This window comes from Falco punctatus, assembly GCF_963210335.1.
Source record: "Falco punctatus genome assembly, chromosome: 1".
Taxonomy (NCBI): domain Eukaryota; kingdom Metazoa; phylum Chordata; class Aves; order Falconiformes; family Falconidae; genus Falco; species Falco punctatus.
The window spans coordinates 31360633-31383068 of NC_137580.1; positions in this window are offsets into that span (position 1 = coordinate 31360633).

The window sequence follows — 22436 nt, forward strand, 5'->3', positions numbered from 1 at the left end:
GCTGCTTCAGGAGCTTCGTTTGAGACACACAGACCCATAGAAACCAGTTAGCCATTCCAGGTAGGCTGCTCCTGGGGCTTACACTGGGCTGATTTCAATTTCTCCCACTTTCATCTTCCCTGTTCCAGCAACCATTACAGAGGGGGAAGGATGAAGAAGGATAAAATCCCTGAAGCCTACAAAAGAAAAATTAACAAAACAGGCAATCAAGATCTGCGGAAAAGCAGGCAGAGCATCATTGCCAGAAATGGAGGGGCCCAAGACAAGTTTAGCCATTCTAAACATTAGGAAAGATAGGCTGCTTTGCTGTCTAAAATCCTTTCACTCCAATTACTATGCATAAATACCGTATTTCAAGAATCTTCAGATGAAGGACATGGAAATTATTTTTGTAATCAGATCTTGAAATCTTTGAGGTTTTTTTCCATGTTGGTTAACTAACACAGGCTTCTTCATGGTATTCACGTGTATTAGTCAGCAAACATTAGAAATGTTAAAAAACTACTGAAATAAAGGTAAATTGGTACTGAGCTACATCAAGAGAAGCTTAAAAATCTATTTCAGCATGTGATAGAGAGAGTTTAGCATATTGCACAAACTTCAAAATCCCATTCTTGTGCTGTTTGCAGGAAAAAACCCCACAAATTACTCACTGCAGCCAGAAAGTCTGTTCTGGTAAGAGTTTTATTGGCTAAGCATGATCTAAGACGGAGCAGTCTTTTTTCCATATGATTTGCTGTTTTTCTTCATTATCCCTCCACCCCAGAAGTTCTTCAAGTGAATCAAGTAGTTTTCCCTTGAATGGGATTTTAAACACTCATGATAACAATTCTGATAAGTAAGACTGCAAGCACAAATGCCTCAGTCATTCAGGAAAAATCTTTTGTGAGAAGTAAAATTTTTAAACTGTTTAGTTTTCAGGTAGTATCTTCATTTGAATTGGTTTTTTTATGAAAAAATGAAAATTCCATAACTCCTGAAAATCCAGTCTGTATAGGTATCCACTCTGTTCAAGGATGTCCAATCCCCTGTTAATGCAATAACTCTCTTGTTTTTGTGATCTTTCTGCTTCCAATGTGTGCCACCTGTCCAGTCTCAACTTTGCCACTTTCAATCATTAATAATGTTCTAGTGTTAATCATTCTTCAAAAATAGATGAATGATGCATCTGCATGGATTTTAAAGTACAAAGTTGCATCTTTATTAGCCGTGAGGTGATCTTCCTCTCCCAAAAACCTAATACCTTACTGGGTCTAGGCTGAAGTTAAATGATATCTTTTGAGCACTTATAAAGCAAATGCCCTGACTCCTTTCCGCCTTATGATGATATACCAGCTATACCCTAAGATTCTGTTCATTATTTACCCCTGGAATCTGGTTTTCTCAGCTTTGCCTTCCTTTAGAGAGTTGTAAATTGATAAACTCTATCCCTATAACACGAAACAAATCATATTCTTACTTCATTTTAAAGCAAAATTGTCCCTTAAAATGCAAGTAAAGACACAGCCACCTGCTTTCTGTTCTCCCAGATAAAGAAAAACACTTCAGGCCAAAAACACAGAGGCAAATCAAACATTTGGAGTCTAGGCAATATCTCCATTGTTTGGGAGAAGGACAAGCAATGCTAGCAGAACAAATGCCTGATTCTCAGGAAAGAAGACTTATCAGATTGCCAGTGGCTGCAGGAGGAAGATCAGACCCTCTTCTCATTCAAAACTTAAGGGGAGTTAATGTCCCATAAACAGCATATTTTAAGGGCAAAGCTATAAGGTAACTTTAGCTAGGGACACATTTTACGTGCTCCAACAATGATGAAATTATATGATTAATAACTAAGCAATAAGATACAAAACTGAGAGGAGTGGCGGACACACCAGGAGGCTGCACTGCTGTTCAGTGAGACCTGGACAGGTTGGAGAGTTGGGTGGAGAGGATCCTAATGGAGTTCCACAAAGGCAAGTGTAAGGTCCTTCACCCAGGGAGGAGTAACCCCACGCACCAGTACACACCAGGCTGGGGCTGACCTGCTGGAAAGCAGCTCTGCAGAGAAGGACCTGGGAGTTCTGGTGGACACCAAGTTGCCCATGAGCCAGCAGTATGCCCTTGTGGCCAAGAAGGCCAACAGGATCCTGGGGTGCATTAGGAGAAGCATGGCCAGCAGGTCGAAGGAGGTGATCCTGCCCCTCTGCTCTGCCCTGGTGAGGCAGCATCTTGAGTGCTGTGCCCAGTGCTGGGCTCCCCAGTTCAAGAGAGACAGGGAACTGCTGGTGAGGGCCCAGCAGAGGGCTACCAAGATGATGAGGGACTGGAGCATCTCCCTTATGAGGAAAGGCTGAGAGAGCTGAGCCTGTTTAGCCTGGGGAAGAGAAGACACAGAGGGGATCTTATCAAAGTCGGCAAATGTCTTAAGGGTGAGTGTCAAGAGGCTGGGGCCAGGCTCTTTTCAGCAGTGCCCAGTGACAGGACAAGGGGCAACAAGCACAAACTGCAACACAGGCAGTTCCTTCTGAATATGAGGAAAAACTTCTTCACTTTGAGGGTTACAGAGTACTGGAACAGGCTGTCCAGAGAGGTTGTGGAGTCTCCTTCTCTGGAGACATTCAGATCTTGCCTGGACATTTCTCTGTGCAACCTGCTTTAGGAGAACCTGCTTTAGCAGGGTGGTTGGATTAGATAATCTCCAGAGGTCACTTCCAACCCTGACCATTCTGTGAATCTGTGAATATTCCAGCAAACAAACTCCATTGAAACACCTTTTAATTTCAAAAATATTCTGAGTAACCCCCATTAATGCATGGGGGTTCAGCATTTACTTCACTTTCAGTGTTTACTGTATCATAATATTCCCATATTTAATAAACGGATTAAAGATGCAGCATAGACTACATAACTTTCCTCAGATAATATTTTAAGAACTACTCAAATTTGAATTATTTTATTCTGTCTCTCAGCTGGTAATAGAACTTCCTTCAAAGGCTCTTTGCAGGTCTAAAAATCATCAGGCCTACAAAACGCTGTATCACATGTCCTAAAGTATCACAGATTCAATCACAGATCAATCACAGATTCCTCACACCTCTTTTTCTTCTGCAGGTCATATCATATATAATGTTGGAACCATCCCCTAAAATGGACTGTGCTTCTGTTGAAATATGTTTTCCACAGAGAAAAGCCTCAAACTGAGAATTAAAAAAAAACTCAGAAGTGACTTCTGTCTTTTGATTAAAAAACAAAATATTTGAGCAAATAGAATGACAGCGTGGTTTGGGTTGGAAGGAACCTTAAAGGTCATCTAGTTCCAACCCCACTGCATGGGGAGGGACACCTGCCACTAGACCAAGTTGCCCAAAGCCCCATCCAACCTGGCCTTGAGCACTTCCAATGACAGAGCATCCACAGCTTCTCTGGGCAACCTGTTCCAGTGCCTCACCACCCTCACAGTAAAGAATTTCTTCCTAATATCTAGTCTAAATCTACCTCTTTCTGTTTCAAGCCATTACCCCTTGTTCTGTGGCTACATGCCCCTGTAAAAAGTCCCTCTCCAGATTTCTGGTAGGCCCCCTTTAGGTACTGGAAAGCTGCTGTAAGGTGTCCCTGGAGCCCTCTCTTCTCCAGGCTGAACAACCCCAGCTCCGTCAGCCTGTCTTCATAGGAGCAGTGCTCCAGCCCTCTGATCATCTTTGTGGCCCTCCTCTAGACTTGTTTCAACAGGTCCATGTACTTCTTACACTGGGGGCTGTAGACCCAAACTCAGGTCAAATACCTTTTACTAATTTTTTTCCAGGTTTTCTCAAATGAAACTACAGTAGCCCCATGAGGCAGCCAGCCTTAGCTTCTGGAAAGAGCTCTCACCAGAATTCCCCCTGACAGGCTCCACAGCAGCAAGGTGGCTCACTGTCGTGGTTTAACACCAGCCGGCAACTAAGCATCACACAACTGCTCACTTGTTCCTCCTCAGTGGATGCGGGACACAATCAGAAAGCAAGAAAACTTGTGGGTTGAAATAAAGACAGTTAAACAGGTAAAGCAAAAGTCGCACAAGCAAGCAAAGTAGAACAAGGGATTCATTCCCCCTCCCCACCAGTGGGCAGGCTCAACCACCCCCAGGAGAGCAGGGCTCCAGCACGGGTAACCGTGACTGGGGAAGGCGAACGCCATCACACCCAACGTGCCCCCTTCCTCCTCCTTCCCCAGCTCTACCCGCTGAGCATGGCGCCATACGGTACGGAATGTCCCTTTGGCCAGCCGGGGTCAGCTGTCCCGGCCGTGCCCCCTCCCAGCTGCTGGTGCCCCCCAGCCTGCTCGCTGCTGGGGGGTGAGGGGCAGACACGGCCTCGGCTCTGGGTCAGCGCTGCTCAGCAGCCACCGGCACCTCCCTGAGCCACCAGCGCTGGCTCCAGCACAGATCCAGAACATGGCCCCGAACTGGCCACTGGGAAGAAAACTAACTCTAGCCCAGCCAAAACCAGCACACTCACCAAAGCGGCAGATGTAAGCACAGCACACTGGTTTCAAGAGGCAGGGTGAATCGTTTCAGTCACTGTGAGTAGTAAACCACTGAAATGATATTGCTGAAGGAAAATGAGAGGAACACTGATACCGAGGAAGGTCAAAACACACAAATTGACATCTCAGAGAGAAGGAAAGGATATTTTTTTCTTAATGTCATGCTAATAAGGGTGAAATAGACACCAATACTGTTTGCAGATGATATAAATAAAATGGTGTGTAATGCTCGGTAAAGTGATGGGTGCAAAGGTTTCACTTATGCTTTCACAGGGATAACATGCAAAGTCAAAAACCTTTTGTAAAATAGCTTCATTAACATTAAAAAGATGTAAAAGTATGACATTCTTCTAGTACTGAGAGCAGCTACAAAGGTAGTAACCCTCACTTCCTGAACATCACTTTATGTTACATGATAGCAAACCCCTGTGGAAAACACATTAAACAATATTAGCATAAAGCTTCCCACTGCACAGAGAACAGAATCTCCTTATGGTGACTAGAGCAGGCTAGAAGAAAAATGATGTCGCAAAAGGTGACCTCTGAATAATTTTATAGAGAAGTGATAATATAAACCTATTCTCCCAAAATAGAACAGCACAAGAATCCCAGTTATGAGCTGAAGAGGATTAGTTCAATTGTCCTATAGCAAGGAGAAAGTTTTTGGTTTAAAATTAAGAAACTACAAATTAAGAAATATGATTACATTAAGTAAAATTCTGTTTTGTATGACCTTTCCTATTGACAACAGGGTATGAGTAATCTATAGAAACACTGGTCTTGTCATATCAAGCAGTGCATAGCAGCATTAATGCTGAAGACCTTCAAGACTCCCTAATGATAAATGGTTACACTGTGGTAGCACTAGTTAGCACGCAGAGTGCCAAAATCCCTTGAGAGTCAAAATATTCCCACAAATATATATCATCGATTAGAGTTTTGTAAGGTAAACACAGTAGATTTCTTACAAACAAATTGAGCAATGGAAGGCAGTCTTCAATTTTATTCAGTAATCGGGATAATTTATTTTTTTTAGATGCGGTAAGAGTACAAATTCATTCCAGTTTTAGCCAATAAAAAGCTCCATTTATGGTCTATAGAAATGCTAAACTTGTACACTTTGAGGATTTATACATAAATAAAGCCTAAGCTTAAAAATAACCAAAGTATTTTTTCATTCCTGTTTAAAAATATTTAATAGTCTTTGAGCCCAGCTGACTGGCAGCTTTTTCACAAATTCAAACACTCCTATTTTCCTGAAAAATTATCATTAAAAATTGTAGTTATTTAAACTTCCTTTTGCTTTCCACAGTTAAAAAAAAAAATAAAAAAATAAAAAAAAAAAAAAAAACCACACACATACAAAAAACCCCAAACCATAGTTTTCCTGTCATTTAATTTTTTCTACAACAAAAGAGCTTTGCCAAGGGACTTTGGGGGCAGCAGCCACCCCAGCAGCTCCCGCCAGGCCCCTCCTGCCCAGACGCTGGAGCGCAGGTGCCCGGGGCCCCTGCCCAGGCCAAAGGGCATGGCTGCCACTTTCCCGCCTCCGCCTGCAACCTCTAGCAAAGCTGCACATGTGTCCCACAGACACACACATGCAGAGGACGCCAGCAGGGCCAGTCACTCAGGCTGCCACAGGCAGGGTGCTGCCTTCAACAGCACCTACATACAGGACTCACATAAAACACAAGCCCAGACAGCCACGTCCCTTCCCCCTTTTCAGCTGGTGGAGACAGGAGGTCACTGGTGGAGGCACATACAAACACATACCCACGCCCCACGTTCACAAGCCCACGCACATCTGTGGATCCCCAAGTACCAGCACAGCTTCTCTGCCTGTCCAACACCCCTGCCCAGATCCTGGACCCCCTTCCCTGCCCCACAGGTGTCCTACTCACCAGGTGGTTCTGCTGGAGGTCTGCTAGTGGACACACACGCACACCAGATCTGAGGGAGATACCCTCGCCCCCACAGCAGCTAACACCAGGCACACAGGCCGGGGCACAGTCCTGCTCCAGCTGCTGGTGCTGAGCTCCAGCTGCTGGTGCTGAGCCTCTCACTCGCACTGTTCCTGCCCCAGTGGCTGAAGCCGAGACCTCCACCCGCTCCAGTGGGTGGCACCGAGACCCCGCGGGCTCCAGCAGCTGGTACCACAGTGTAAGGGTGCCCACAGCCCCCATCGGACCCCAGCAGCTGGCACCCAGTCCTTGCAGCACTCACACACACCGGACACACCACGAGGTTACACAGAGAGATCATTAAAAAAGGATTTAATCAGAAGATGAGACACACTGTGGTGATGAGGTGCAGGGCTGAGACAAGCATACTGACCAGCCCTGTTTTACAAGTAACCAACCCTTTCATTACCCCTTCCTCTCTATTCCCACTTTGCTCCTCCCTGATCCCCTTCCCCTGCACATTTCCCATCGGTTTCTGTAGTACCACTGACCTGCAACATCCTGGACCCTCAGGTTTTCAGCCTTATCAGCTGCAAAGTCTCAGTTTGCCTGCAGTTTCCTGACAGCTCGTTAATTTTCGTTTCTTGTCCTTGTCCCACTATGTTTGTCTGTCAGGTCTGTGACTCTGTAGTTCTGTTATTGCTTCCCCCCTTCTCCTTTTCATTGCATTTGTCAAGGTCATTGACCAGATAATCTTACAGAAATACATGTTCCCATATTCCCCACACCCTTTATCTCTTAGTGTGACATACCCTATGTACTCCCACATAACTTCAGTCAGAATTTTGTAAGGATAAGTGAAATCAAGTAAAAAATGCACTTTAAAAGAATCCGTAGATAAATTGTTATGGGAGTATTCCACCTTCTACTCTTGCTTGAGGTATCCTCAGACAAGGACCGTACTCATACGCACACAGAGAATTTACACTCCCTGCATTTACAAAGCAGCTCCATTTTATTTCAAAGAATCCTTCAGGGAGGAAAGTTATACTCTGTGTGAGTAAGGGATGCTTTCAACTCAAAATACAAGGCAGATCATACTGCAATAAGCCAATCTTGGGGGGATGCGGGGTCTAGCTAGTCTACAAACCAAAGACAAGGATTTAGTCAACAATTCTACTTTATGAGAAGGAAAAAAAAAATTACATTTTCCAACTTTGAAGAGAAGTTTGCAAGCTAATGCTGTAACTGTTTCACTGTCTTTTTAAACCATTAAAAATGTAGAAAGTTTTTTGTCAAATATAACTTAATTTTGACAGAAAGTTTATTGTTTCTTGTCCTCGTGTTCCAATAGTTATAGTTATGTACCCGGCTAACTCTCCCCACTTTGCAAAAAAGGGCAACATCAGTTACAGGAGTAGCACTATGCAACAGTGCTTAAAGCTTCCACAATAGCAACCTTCCCACAAAATTCAGAGCAAATGCTAGGCACAGTGAGTAGCAATAACATACTGGCCAAGGATGGCCAGGGCTTGTAACAATGAGGGCAAAGAAAACACATACTTTAACAGAATAACCGGCATCACCAAAGCTAGAGAAAGAGGAAAAGCATGACATCTTTGAAATTGTCTGTTCCCCTCCAGAGCTCCAGAAAGTGTTTCTAGACTTCAAATGTCTGATCCCGTAAAGACTAATTTAATTCTCCCTCCTCCTTAATAAATTAATTTTATTTAATAATAAATTTATTTAATAAATTAATCATATATCAAATCTTTTTTCTGTATTCTAAAGTTAAGAAACACTGTCAGGAGTATACAAGAGATTATATGCTTAAAATTTATTACATTTGGTAACAAAGAAATTATATTCAATGTTCCAAAACAAAAATTATTTGATGTAGAGGATCTAGGGTGGAGCTTTTGCCAAAGTGTTAATCTAGGTAACCATCAGACCAGCTCAATTCTTCTAAGATCTTACAATGCACCTGACAGATAGAACCCATACTTGCTCAGCATATGCATCCATATTTCAGCCTAAAAGCTGTTTCCTTACAAATGTGTCTAAAGTACCCCAGCTCCCTGTTTTAACATGCATTTTATGTTAGAATTTAATTCCACTATATACAAAGAATCTGACAAAACACTGTTCAAAAGATTAACTCTTCCCCCAACCTCAAGTCCTCCTAGGAAACCATACATTAGTGGAAGTTCATATGTACTCCCAAAAAGTTCCTCTAAGTATCACCATTTCATAGCAATTATACTTGACAAATATGCTGCAGCTTCTAATTGAGTCAGGTAGTTTTTATGAAGAAAGGCTTTTTTTTTTCTCCACTTTTACAAAACACAGCTTATGAATTCTACCTGCTTACTGATAAATTTGACACTATTGGAAAAATAAGGCAGCTGATTTAGGAAACAAGAATTATTCACACTGGGGAGGTATACATCATTAACCATTTTTTGTTTCTTAATCTGTTCTTCATGTGCTGTAGATAGAACAATTCTGCCACCTAGAGTAAAATCCAGGACGAAGATAAAAAGATTTTGGTGAACATGTATTATCTGCCTGACTAATTTGAAATGGAAGAGACACCTTCCATGGCAGATAATTAAATGCAAATATTTGGGGTTTATTCATTTTTTTAAATTGTGCTACCAAATATTTAGTAGGCTGCTTGCTATCAAAATCAGCAGCATTGCCAGAGAACTAGGTGAAATATGATAAATACAGTTGAGATAATTTACATTTTTATTGGCCTTTTCATTATACACACCTCCAAGTATTTCCAAAACTTCACAAAGCAGTTACCCATTTCCCTGTATAAATGGGACAGAATTCCATTAACTAAGTTTTAAATTAGGAATTGGACAAATCAGGAATCATAACCCAGTTTAACAGGAAAATGGTTTCTGTTCATTCTTTATATATATATACACACATACATCACATTTCCAAATATTTCTATTTCTGAGGCAAAAAACTGCTGCCAGTTGATATGTAAAACACTGCTACCTGGGAAGGGAAAATTGAGGTAACAGCAAGGGAAAGCAGTTCCTTACAAAGAGTTAATGATCTTTAATTTATATAAAAGCCAGGATTTTAGCATCTAATTAGTATGAATTAGTGCATCTACCTCCAGCTCACAAGGGTGAAAAGCTGAGGTATCCTTGGGTATGAATCTGTGGTTTTAAAGATAAATACAATAAATTTAAAGCAATAAATTGTCCTATTCTGAGGGCTCAAAGGACATATACTGAGGTCTTCATAAGCAGTTATGTCAAAGTACAAAATAGCACATAATTTTTCCTCTAATGACTGAAATACATTTGTGATGGAGCTGGTAGATGAAGATTTACTTCCAGCTAAATAGACTAGAAGTATGATTTTCTTCCTCTACGTTCTCTCTCTCAGACAGAGGAGAACGTTCTATGGAAGGTATGCAAGGTTACTCCCTTGGCTCACCAGGCGCTCTTTGAAAAGGCATGGAGGAGAATTCTCTTAAGTGGCAGGTTCTGGATGTAACCTTTGGATCACAGTCTTTAAAATATTTTTTTTCTAGAAGCCAGGAGAGTGTGGCCAGATAAAGCATCAGGGTTTTTTGCAGTTCTCTTCCTTAAACTCCTGAAGACTAGATAGTGAGGTAGCTGGACCTTGGCATGACCCATCATGGCCATCCTTACATGTTTGTTTTTGTGATAGGAAAAACACCAAGAATGAGTTGTTGCTGGAACTAAAAATAGCCTGTGCTTATTAGCAATAATATGTTGCACTGGATGCACATAGCACACTTCATCTGAGGATCTAAGTGTTTTGCAAACATTAATTAAGCTCTGCACTGCTGTTATGATTCACAGAATGTCATTATCACACCCAAGGGATGTAGGAAAAAAAACAAGCAACGTATAGGGAAGCAAGCCCTTGAAAGCACAATGACTCTGGTTCCATTTCAGATCCCATCAACCTACATACATCCTAGGACAAAAAGTAAAGTCAAGGATTACTTAGAACATAGCACATCATTTTTATGTGATTTTTGAAGCATAAATTACTGTAAAAATGTACTTCTGACCATTCTTTCTTTTCTTGTCACTTGTATTATTATTCCTCTTTATTCTGATCTCTTATCTTGGTAACCCTGAGTACGTTCACCTTTCTTTTCAAATCCGCTAGTCTTTACCTACTTCCAATCATTTGTCCTTGGAGTATCATTTCCTTCAAACACCCAATTCTTCACATTCTTTCACTTGACGTTCCTACCCAGAAGTCAGATATTTTCCTCTCTCAACCTTTACCATGTTTCTCAATACTGCACTGATTATTTCTGACTCCCTGGGGAGCAAATCACTTTCTATTGTTATGAACAGGGAGTAAATAGGCATAGAGGATCTCAGGAGCAAAGACCAGCAACCAGCATTCATTGTTCTCCACTACTTCCTTTCTTCTCATCTCCATTAAAGCAGAAACACACTGAGGATGTGTCCTCAGAGTTTCAGTAACTGGCATGTTTAGTGCTGTGATAGGTCTTTATAGTATCAGTCGCAGCATCACCAGGAAGCCAGCACTCCTGAGCGCCTCTCTGAAGTGCCTGTATGCTCTCACAGCATGCAGAACTGACATTGGGGCTTACAGGTCTGCATGCAACTGCAGAGGTATGATCCCATTGGGACCATGGAAACACAGTGGGATAACTCACACAACTGTTGCAATGGGGTGGACACAAAGCATCATGGTGAGGAGGTGGAGTTGCCCTTGATGTGAGAGCACCACAGGGATGCATGGAGCTGGGTCTGGGGATGGGTGATGAGCCAGCTGACAACTTACAGGTCAGAATCACTGGACAGACCAAAACCAATAATGTTGTGGTGAGTGTCTGCTACCAACCACCTGATCAAGAGGAAGTACTGAATTTTTTGTGGCCTTCTTCAGACAACTGAAGAAGCCTCACATGCACAGACCCTGGTCCTCATGCAGAATTTGACCACCCCAATATCTGGTGGAGGCACAGCACAGCAAAGCACAAGCAATTGAGGATGTTTCAGGATTGCATTAATGATGACTTTCTGATACCAATGATCAAGTAGCCAACAAGGGAAGATGCTGGACTTTATACTTAAAAAGAAAGAAGAATGGGTCTGGAGTGTTCCAATTTAACTGCCGTAGACAGCTGAGCCCCATGCAGCCACTCACTCATTCCCCCCACAGAGGGATGAAGTAGACAATTTGAAGGATAACAGTGATAAAACTTGTAGGTTGAAATAAAGACAGCTTAGTAAGAGACAGAAAAAAAACCAGGGGGGGAGAACAGGATGGACACGACATCAACAAAACAAAAAAACAATATGCTGCCCAGATAGTCCCTGAGCAACATTAAGCCCTGGAAAACTTCTCCCTAATTTTATTGCTGAGAACAATATCATACGGTATGGAATATCCCTTTGGTCACTTGTGATCAGCTGTCTCAGCTGTGTCCTCGGCCAGCCTCTTGTCCGCAGAGAGAAGACCTTGACACTGTGTTAGAGCTGTTCAGCAACAGTGAAAACACTGGTGTGTTATCAGCACCACTTTGGTCACAAATCCAAAACACAGCACCATATAGGCTGCTATAAGGAAAAGAAACTCAGTCCCAGCCAAACCTAATACAGGGGGTGTGAAAGCTAGGGGCAGTCTTAGCTGCCATAACCTTGAGGCATGGAGTTCAGGATCCAGAGAGGAGGAAACAAGGCAAATATTAGAATCCTGTTTGGGAAGGAGAATAGGGACCTACTTGGAAGAGTCACATGGAGCGTGAATCCTGGAGAAAAGTGTTTCAGCACAGCTGTTTGCTTTTTCTTTGTGGTTTGTGGGGTTTTTTTATTTTTTGGTTGGTTGGGTTTGTAGTGGGTTTTTTTCCCAATGATCACCTCCTCCAAGCTTAAGAATTGTCTGTGCCAAGGTGCAGAAAGTCAGAACACTCGCATGGATGAACAGGGGGCTCCTAACAAAACTCATCTATCAAATGGGAACATAACAAGAGATGGTAGCATGGGCAAGTGACCCAGGAGTAATACAGAGACACTGTCCAAGTGTGCGGTGATGGGGCTGGGTAGGCCAAAGTCCATCTGAAGCTGAATCCAGTGAGAGACATGAAAGGCACTAAGAAAGGCTTCTGCAGGCATATCAGCAACTTAAAACTAGGGGCAGCATGCTGAATGTGATGCACAGCATATGCTGACAGCCCACATGGATAATGCTGAGGCACTCAATGCCTTTTATGCTTTGGTCCTTTTTACTGGCAAGATTGCCTCTCAAATCTCAGGTCCCCGAAATTAGTGGAAAAGTCTGGAGCAAGGAAAACTGTTGGTAGAGAAGGGATACACCCACAAGTGCTGAGGGAGCTGGCCCATGCCATTATCAGACCACTATCAACTCTTTTTGAAAGGTTATGGTGATTGACGAAGGTTCCTGAGGACTGGAAGACAGAAAGTGTTGCATCTTTCAGAAGGATAAGGAGGAAGGTAGGTCCTGAAGAACTACAGGCCAGTTGACCTCACCTCAAACCCTGGCAAGGGTGACGGAGCAAATAATTGTCAAAGCAATTTCCAAGCACATGAAGGACAGAGAAGCGATGAGTCAGCATGGACTTATAAAGCAGGAATCATGCCTGATGTGGTGGTTTGACCCTGGCTAGATGCCAGGTGACCACCAAAACTGCTCTACCACTCCCCACCTCAACCAGACAGGGGAAAGAAAATATAATGAAAGGCTCATGAGCTGAGATAAGCACAGGGAGATCACTCAGCAATTACTGTCACGGGCAAAACAGACTCAACCTGGGGAAATTAGTTTAAGTTTTTACCATTCGAATCAGAAAAAAAAAAACAAACCCAAAAACACCTTCCCCCCACCCCTCCCTTCTTCTCGGGCTTAAATTAAATCCCAGTTTCTCTACCTCCTCCCCTCGAGTGGCACACAGGAACAGGGGTTACGGTCAGTTCATCACATGTTGTTTCTGCCTCTCCTCACACTCTGCCCCTGCTATAGCACGGGGTCCTCTCCCACAGGAGACAGTTCTCCATGAACTTCTCCAATTTGAGTCCTTCCCATGGGCTGCAGCTCTTCACACACTGCTCCAGCATGGGTCCCCCATGGGGTCACAAGTCCTGCCAGCAGACCTGCTTCAGCATGGTCTTCCCATGGGTCACAGCCTCCTTCGGGCATCCAACTGCTCTGGCATGGGGACCTCCATGGGCTGCAGGTAGATACCTGCTGCACCATTGTCTCCATGGGCTGCAGGGGCACAGCCTGTCTCACCATGGTCTTCACCACAGGCTGCAGGGGAATCTCTACTGTGGCACCTGGAGCACCTCCCCCCACTCCTTCTGCACTTTCATGTCTGCAGAGTTGTTCCTCTCACATAGTCCCAAGTCGTCTCTCTCACTGGCACAGATTTCTGCTCCCCAGCTTCTTAAAATGCTATCACAGAGGTGCTACCACCATCGCAGATTAGCTTGGCCAGGTCTGTCTTGGAGCCAGCTGGCACTGGCTCCATTTGACATAGGGGAAGCTTCTGGCATCTTCTCACAGAAGCCACCTCTGTAGCAACACACACACACACACTATGCAAACCCACTAGACCTGAACAGCCTAATAGCCTTCCACAATAACGTGATGAGTTCAGCAGGTGAGGAGAGAGAAGTGGATATGGCTCATCCTGACTTTAGCAAGGCTTTTGATGGTCCCGTCACTTTCTTATAGGCGTACTGACAAAATGCAAGTGAGGTAAGTGGACAATAAAGTGGACTGAAAACCAGCTGAGCTGCCAGGCTCAAACTGGTGGTTGTGATCAGCAGCACAAAGCCTAGCTGTAGGCCCATCACTAACCTTGTAGCCCTGAGGCTGATACTGGGGCCAGTACTGTTTAACCTCTTCAGCTGGAAGATGGGAGAGAGCACAACAGCAGCAAGTCTGCACATTATAAATGATGGGGAAGAGTGGCTGATATACCAGATGGGTGTGTGGCTGTTCCAAGGGACCTCAACAGCCTGGAGAAATGACCCAACAAGGAACCTTGTGAAGTTCAGAAAAGGGAAATACCTCCAAGTGCTGTGATCAGTCCTGCTCTCCCCAGTACAAGAAAGATGGACAAACTGGAGCAGTTCCAGCATACAGGGCCATGAAAATGATTGCAGGACAGGAACATCTGAAGTGTGGCTCAGAGAGCTCAGATTGTTTAGGCTGGAGAAAAGGCTCAGGGAACCTTATCAATGTGCATCAACACCTGCGAGCACAAGACTAAGCTAGACTCTTCACAGTGATACACAGCAAAAGAACACAAGGTAATAGCCATAAATTCAAATGGGATTTTCCATTCAAAGAAAATACTGGTTTTAACACCAAGGCTGGTCACACATTGGTACAGGTTGCCCAGAGACACACTGTGGAGTCTCCATCTGTGGAGATATCCAAAACCAAACTGAACACAGACCTGAGCAACCTACCATAGATGACCCAGTTTTCAGTAGGGCTATTACAGAGTCTCCAGTGATTCCTTCTAATCCCAAAAGTTTCATGATTCTGTGGTCCATGTTCTGATGACAGAATAAGGTGAAAATAAAAAAAAATAAATAAAAAGAAACTGACTGTTCCCCAATATGTTTCAAAATCAACATACCAAAAGAGATCAGAGACTGTTAGACATTCCCAAGAAACATACACTAAGTGCAATCCACCTGCAGGTTAAGCCATCAGTCATCTCACCCAGAATAAGATCTCCGAATACCTTTGAAACACCAGGTGGGCTTACTCACCACGTTGAGTACCAATGAAGTCAAGCTGCAAGAGTTTTACAGAAAAGCAAACGCTGATTGCTTTAGCAGAGGACACTTGTTCATGTCTGCAGCTAGCTAGCAGCAGTAACAGGATAAGCTTGAACACTCCTTTCTCTTATTTGTGTGTACTCTATTAATTTATAGAGGCTTTTAGAATAACTAGCAACATGCATGTGAAATACATATACAGCACTGTTGAAAGTCTTTGTGATTGTTCTGTACCACTTATGCTTTATATTCTTAGTACTTTTGTGTCTTTTCTTTCCCCCCATCATGTCACTTTATAGAACTCCCTGTTTAAGACGAAGGAAGGCCAAACATGGGTTTTATATTATGCTCTTTCCTGGCATCTCATTTTACTTGCCACTCACTTCCCACCACCACCCCGACCCCCCAAAAAATTAATTGTTTTGTGTGTATCCTGAAAGACAGAGCAGAGTTTAATATAGCTTTGAAAAATCAACATTTCTCTTTGCAAGAGAAAATGCTTAGCTCTCAGAAGAGTTTTATTCTTTAATCTGATGAATTACTAATAACATCTGGAATTCAGAAGAGTACGTTCAATGTTCAATTAACAGAAGCTTAACATTCATTCAACCCCTTACAGGAAGCCAGTCACTATTGTCTTTCACAGAACAATTGAACAGTGTAATTAAAAGTCACAAGGCAAGTAAATGACAATAAGAACTAGATTTCACCTTCCTCTCTGAATCTCATCTATTTGTATTTGTTAATGCAAAGATCCAAAGTTACTACCCTTTGTTGATACTCACACTTTTGAAGGGTCAGAAAACAACAGAAATCTTTCAGTGGCAATAGACAAAACAGTTTTCCACTTGAAAGATTCATTGCTTTAAGGTGCTAGTGGAAATTTATATGGATCCTTAGCCATATATTTATTTTATACATACATATGTATATAGAAAAACACATACACACAACTGAAGTTGAGTTTGAAGCAATGTCAGTTTTCTTTTAAGGAAGTTGGTTGGGGATTTTTCCTGTCTTATTACTGTGCAGATAGCTGTGCTAGGTACTAGCTATTTCATTTAAACTGAACGTGGCTGAGCTGCTCTCTGGTAAGACCCCCAAAACATACAAAGCTCAATCAGTAGGAGCCTAGGCAGAGCAATCAAGTACTAACTTGGAGTGCACTGGGAAAAGCTCAGCTGGGGCTGCTGTATCTGGCTGCTGAAACAGAAAAGAACAAAGTCCTACTGGTTCACTAAAAGCAGCTTTGAAAGACCTGTAGTTTTATAGAGTATTTCCAGAGCAGCCATCACTAGGTAAGTTTAAGAGGGCTGCGTAAAAGGTTCACGAAGCAAACTTCTTCACAGTTGTGAGCAAGACATTACTACTATGTTTTATCACTGAAAAACATACATAAAGAACACCACACTACCTCAGTTTCACTAAGGACAGGTAAATGATTTGCAATGGTGCAGAGTATATGTAATAATAAGTTATATTCTTGCACTATAAAGACACAAAGTCTCATACACAACAACCTTTTCCTATGTACCTCTACAATCCAATTCTACAGTGCGGTAGAGAAAAAGTATAAATAAAAATTCAGTAATTAAGGTTTTGGTTGCACTTCCAGCACGACTTAGCAAGAATCTGCTAGTTTCAGCTGAACATATCATACTACCAGAGATGGGGGCAGAAGTGTAATAGAAACATTAGCAATAATCTTACTGGAAGACACTCTATTTGGAAGAAATGCCCAAGGTAACTTGCATGAGCTAGAATTTCAAGTTGGCAAGTTGATAAAGCATTGTTTAAGTGCTTCAAATTTATATGATACTGTTTTAAATCAACTTAAAAACCACAAGTGTTGGTAAATCTTTCTGGTGTCCACAACAGTAAGCTATAACAATTCAAGGTGGCTTCTGATTAGAGATTCACAATCCAACAGTATTTTCATGAAAACTAATACCGATGCGATGTTTGAAATCATACCTTTTCTATTATTCTCTCCCCACCCCTCCTAAATTCTTCATTGCTCCAACTACACCCTAAAGCACAGTACTGATCAAAGCAGATGTCCTTTGCTGTTACAATCCCCTCTCTTCTTGCATGCAAAAGAATCCAATAGCAGGACACACAGATTTCCTTGAAGTCTTCAGTAAGCAAGTTGTGAATGTGATATATCATGGATGCAGCACTAAAACAGTGATTCACCAGTGTAAGACCCTCAAGAAAAAAACAAAACAAAAAAAACAAAACCAAAAAAAGAGGAAAGAGCTAGCATTTCAACAGAGTTCAGGCTGCTTTTAAAGCGAGGGAACTACTCGTTTAATTTCCAAGTCTTCAAATGAATGTTTGACTTCTCCCAGACAGGGAATACAGTAAGAAATAAAAGGCTTTTTTCACAAACAGCTAAGAAATTGAGCCGCCTGCCTCGTTTATATACTTCTTTGTAGGGAAGTCACCCTGTAATGCGCATACTAATTTTCCCTTGTGAAAAGGAGCAGCGATAATAACCAACAAGTTGAACGTTAGCATATTTGTGACCTAGCCATCAAATCAAAATGTGTGAATTACAGTGCTGCTTTCTCCATTGATGTTCAGAATTCAACATATGCCAGCTTACACAGTGCTTGGAGATGAAGAGCATCTTTAAAGGGATGGAAAGCATACACCCCCTTCTCCCTCTGGAAGAAAAGAAGAAAATTAATATTTGGTTGTAATGCAACAAAATCAATCACAGCTCTTTGATAATAGGTTTGTCTGAGCTTCCCTGGAAAATAGGACACTTGAGTATTCCTAACTACAGTAGATACAAATCCAAAATAACCTTTGCAGTTGCAGCGAATTAGTGCCAAGGAAGGCTGAATTATTTCCACACAAATCTCTGAACAGTTTGGTTCCACAGGAATACTGAAAGATCTGGCAGAAACCAAAAAGACAAGATGATCATCTGAACCAAAATACACCACCTTCTACCTACAGATCTGTATGAAGGTAAGCAGCACGGGGCAGCTATTCTTCCTGAGTCTGGCAAAGGGTATATATAAGAGGATCTAGAGAAAGGAATGAATGTTACTGGGGATCTTGCACTTAATTTCAATAGCTCTGGATAAAACAGGGGGAGCATAAGCAGCAGAACTGTATTCTCTGCTACATACTCAGGAGCAAGGCATGGGAAAGTATATGGTGTTTAGCTGTGTCTAGAGAAAATGCCAGCAGGAGTTTCTGCTTTTGTGCAGCTCCCCTTCACAGGCCTCCTACAGGACCTTTATTTTTAAAGTACAGGATCTCCAGATAATCCTCAAATTATTACCATTCAATGTTACAATGGAGGCTCTGAACAGGAGTCTTTTCAGCCATGTGGAGGAATGCAGTTTGGTTTTCTCTTTAGCTTGCTCTAATGTTGAAGAGTACACCACACCTCTCAATATGATTGATTCAAAAAAAGAAAAGCCACCTCTTGTAAGAGAAATTACCATCATGGCAGCTAATGATTACCTTGCACAACTGACCATACTTTAAATGTCTTTACCGCTGTATTTTCAACTCACCCAATTCCAATCCTGACATCGTGCATGTTCAAGTTGATTAGCAGCTCAACACCCAATTCTACACTGAGCTGCCAAGACTCTTTCCCGAGTTCTAAATTACATCTAGAGCATTCCAGGGATAAAGTAGTTGACATTTCAAACATACATTTATCACAACTGATCACCTTATCACTCTTCCACACTTGTTTACACGCATTCTGCCTTTCCAGTCTTCAGTGAAGTTAATTACTGGTAAACCTAATGAGGTACCTTCACTGTTCCCATAAGCAATGCAATTGTATTACTCCTTTTAGTTTCTTAACTCTTGGGCTGCTGTGCCATGAGCATTCTTCTGTAGCCCTTTGCAAGAGGAACTACTGTGTTTTCTTTTATTCATGCTACTTTGGGATGTTGAAGGGTAAAGTAACACTTATCTTTTCAAGAAAACAACCTGATTCAAGACTGCAGAAACTAGAGCTCCTTCAAGGCTTCTTCCTAATTTTGGCATGGTTTAGATAGAAAAAGCCTCAGTATTTTGGTGAATTTTCTCTGCTCCCTGCAGAACCTCAACTAGTATACTTGTCTATGACTAATGCTGGCAATGGCACTTACTAGCTACAGCAGTTGCCTCAGACACATGATCCCTAGCAATGCCCAGTAGCTCTGGCCAGACCTGCCAGCAATTAAGTATTCCAGGCTTGACAAAACAAAATGCCAATAAAAGACTTGGAACTTGCGAAAAAACTTCAGTTTGTCCGTAACTTGAGGAGACACACTGACAACAGCAAAGCAGCAGAGGTATCCCCCGCCTGATTTGTACAACGGAGGTTGCAGAGGTACACTTCAGGGCATAAACTGCAGCGCAGAAACTTTTCTTGGCATTACACAAGACAAAAAGAAGTCAGATTTACCACAAAACATAACTTCATGTTGAGGTAGATGCTGGAACTGATGGGTTGAGCTGCTTTTCAAAAGAAATTAAGATCACGTACACAAATAATTGTTGCATTTAGATATTTTACACTAGAAAGCTTGTCCTAAATGGATGTATTCTCTCCTATTTGAAGTTTCTCATCTGAGGTTTTTGGGCTTGGGGTTGTTTTTAGGTATTTTGTCGTTTTCTAGATATTAAATTTGGAGGTTTTGCCGGTTACAGATCTGAAGACAAACATCAAAGCAGAAACTAACGGTTAAAGCACAGCTTTGGCTGAACAATTCAGCCATGACTAGACTATGAATGCAAAGGACTTTATTTTAAAGGGTCATGCATCTCTTCAGAAAAAGTCCACATTCAGAAGCCCTTTCTTGTTTGGTACTGGTGATGGATTAACTTTATAAACTTCCATCAAAACTCAGTGTTTCTCTCTTATGTCTCTGCTGCTGCTGCTTCCACCCTAGACAGAAATTAAGCAAAGTCTCTGTCAACATAAACTACAGTTATCCAGTCTATTATATGCTCTAACTAGGCGACAGCATACCTAAAAAAAAGAAAAAAACACTTTAAACACCACAGTGTTTGGTGGTCGGGGTTTGGGTTTTGTTTGGGTTTTTTGTTTGGTTTTGGTTGGTGGGGTGTTTTAGAGCTTTAGGGCAGCCATCTATCTTGGAGCATTCCTGGCGGACAACATCAGATACACCATTGGAGATAGAATGTTATTTCTGATTTTTTATTTATTTTTCTCAAACTATTTTATCTAGAATTGCTAGATTAGCACATTCTATAGGTTAAGCAGAAAGCAGAATGGATTCCCCCTGCCAAAGCAGTATTTTTATTCACAGCCCTCTTAACACCTTAAAACCAGGGTATCTTTCATCAGAGCAGAATTAAAGGCTGTGGGAGGTCCTTCAGCAATTTCATAGCCAGTGTTAGATCTTCCTTCATATATACCTCATCTTTCCAATCATCTTTCCAGACTCCTGCATTTCAGAGTACAAATAACCTCCTGTACCCCTGTCGCCAGCCTCTTCCTTCATGCACACGTGTATTCACATGCCTTCACCCACATGCTGTAATTGTGACTTACAATTTCTGTAATATTGTCCTATTGCTAAGCCTCCTCTGTATAAAACAAATGATAAAAACTGGAAAATGAGTAATTTGATAAGATTTAAGTAGTACACAGAACAAATGGAAATCCACCCTGAGGTTCAGAAATTACTTCCAGAATATTATCAGTCTAAAAGGCAAGACCTCTTAGAATACAGACAAACCTTGGCCTTCAGAAGTTAACTATTTAGCTTCCTCCTGGAAACAATGGAGGAAAAGTGGTAGTTTTAAGTACAGAAGTAGGAGAGAAACAGGACTGAACCATACAGATATTGCAGCTGATAGGGAACTCTGTTAAACTTTACTTTGATTCCTTGAATAAAGAAATACTTTCCACTGTCTAGGTATGTTAGCAGTTACTTAGCACATCCTTACAAGGCACTCAAAAAGAACAGGGAGTATGGGAGACCTTTACCAAACTGACTTAGAACCAGCTTAACCAGGAGCACTCTATCCCTAGGAACAGCTCAGTGCTCAAAAGGACCTTGCAAGAGATTTCTTGTCCCATTTCAACTTTGTTCCACATGCTCCATCTCACCAAGGGCAAGCAGGATGCTATAGAAATTCACAAGCAATGCCATCACCCAGTGGGAACTGGTAAAACTGTCACTTTAAAAGCCTAAATTCGGCAGAGTAAGGAAATGGACTTCGATTCAACAGTAATCAAAAGCAGTTAATCTAGTAAAAAAACACCTGACTTCAGTGACTGAATACCAGTTTGCTGAAGTTGTTAATTAACCAAAGCTCAGTAATATCCCATGGGGATTAGAATGCTCTGTGTTCCACTTGCTTGGGTGCCAAGTCTTGCAGTAAAATATTTCTTATAAACTACGCTATAACATCTCAATCAAAATTTGCAGGAGAAATTAATAGTAGGTCCCCCCCAACAGAAAGGTATTTAGCGCTCTGAAGATGCAAAGGTGATTTAGGCTTTGCCAGCCCATATGCTTTTTCCACTGATAAGCAGTTAACACTGTTTAATCAAGAACACGAAGGACACATTGATGTGAAACCAGCGACCAACTCACACCAAGGTATTGCTTCTCAAGAGGGCTGCATTAGAAAACTACAACTGAAAATAATTTATATACAGATTCAATTACCAATATCCTATTTTTATCCAGGAAAAACTAGTTTGTTTTGCACTATAAGTGCAAAATATATAACACTATTCTCATCGACCCCCCGGTCCACTCCTGTATTGTCACTTATTTATCTCGCTGCAACCTTGTCACCTCTACATAGGTGGCACTTCTGGTTACAAGAGAAGCCACTTTTAAACAGCTCTTCTTGATATAGAGCTAGTGTTTCTTTCTTTCTCAGAGTTGCTATAGTTAAAAAGAATATTAAATAACAGCACGGATTTTCTTTTTTTGCTTTTGGTAGAAAGCCACAGGTTCTCAAACTAATCCTCAAACTCAAAATCACAAGGCTATGCATTATTCCAGTAGTCATTTGGAAAGGCTTTTCACCTTGTTCAGAAGATAAAAACATAAAATCCCAAATCTTAAAAATATGATGCAACTTAAACTTAAAAAGGCTCTTTCAAGCAAAAGCACTAAGGCTCAGGATCTCCAAGCCTAACTCTGGCACCCTGGCTGCCCCAACAAAACCGTATCCACCTTTCCCTTCCCAGTAATATTGCCACCAAGCTTTAATAATAGCATGA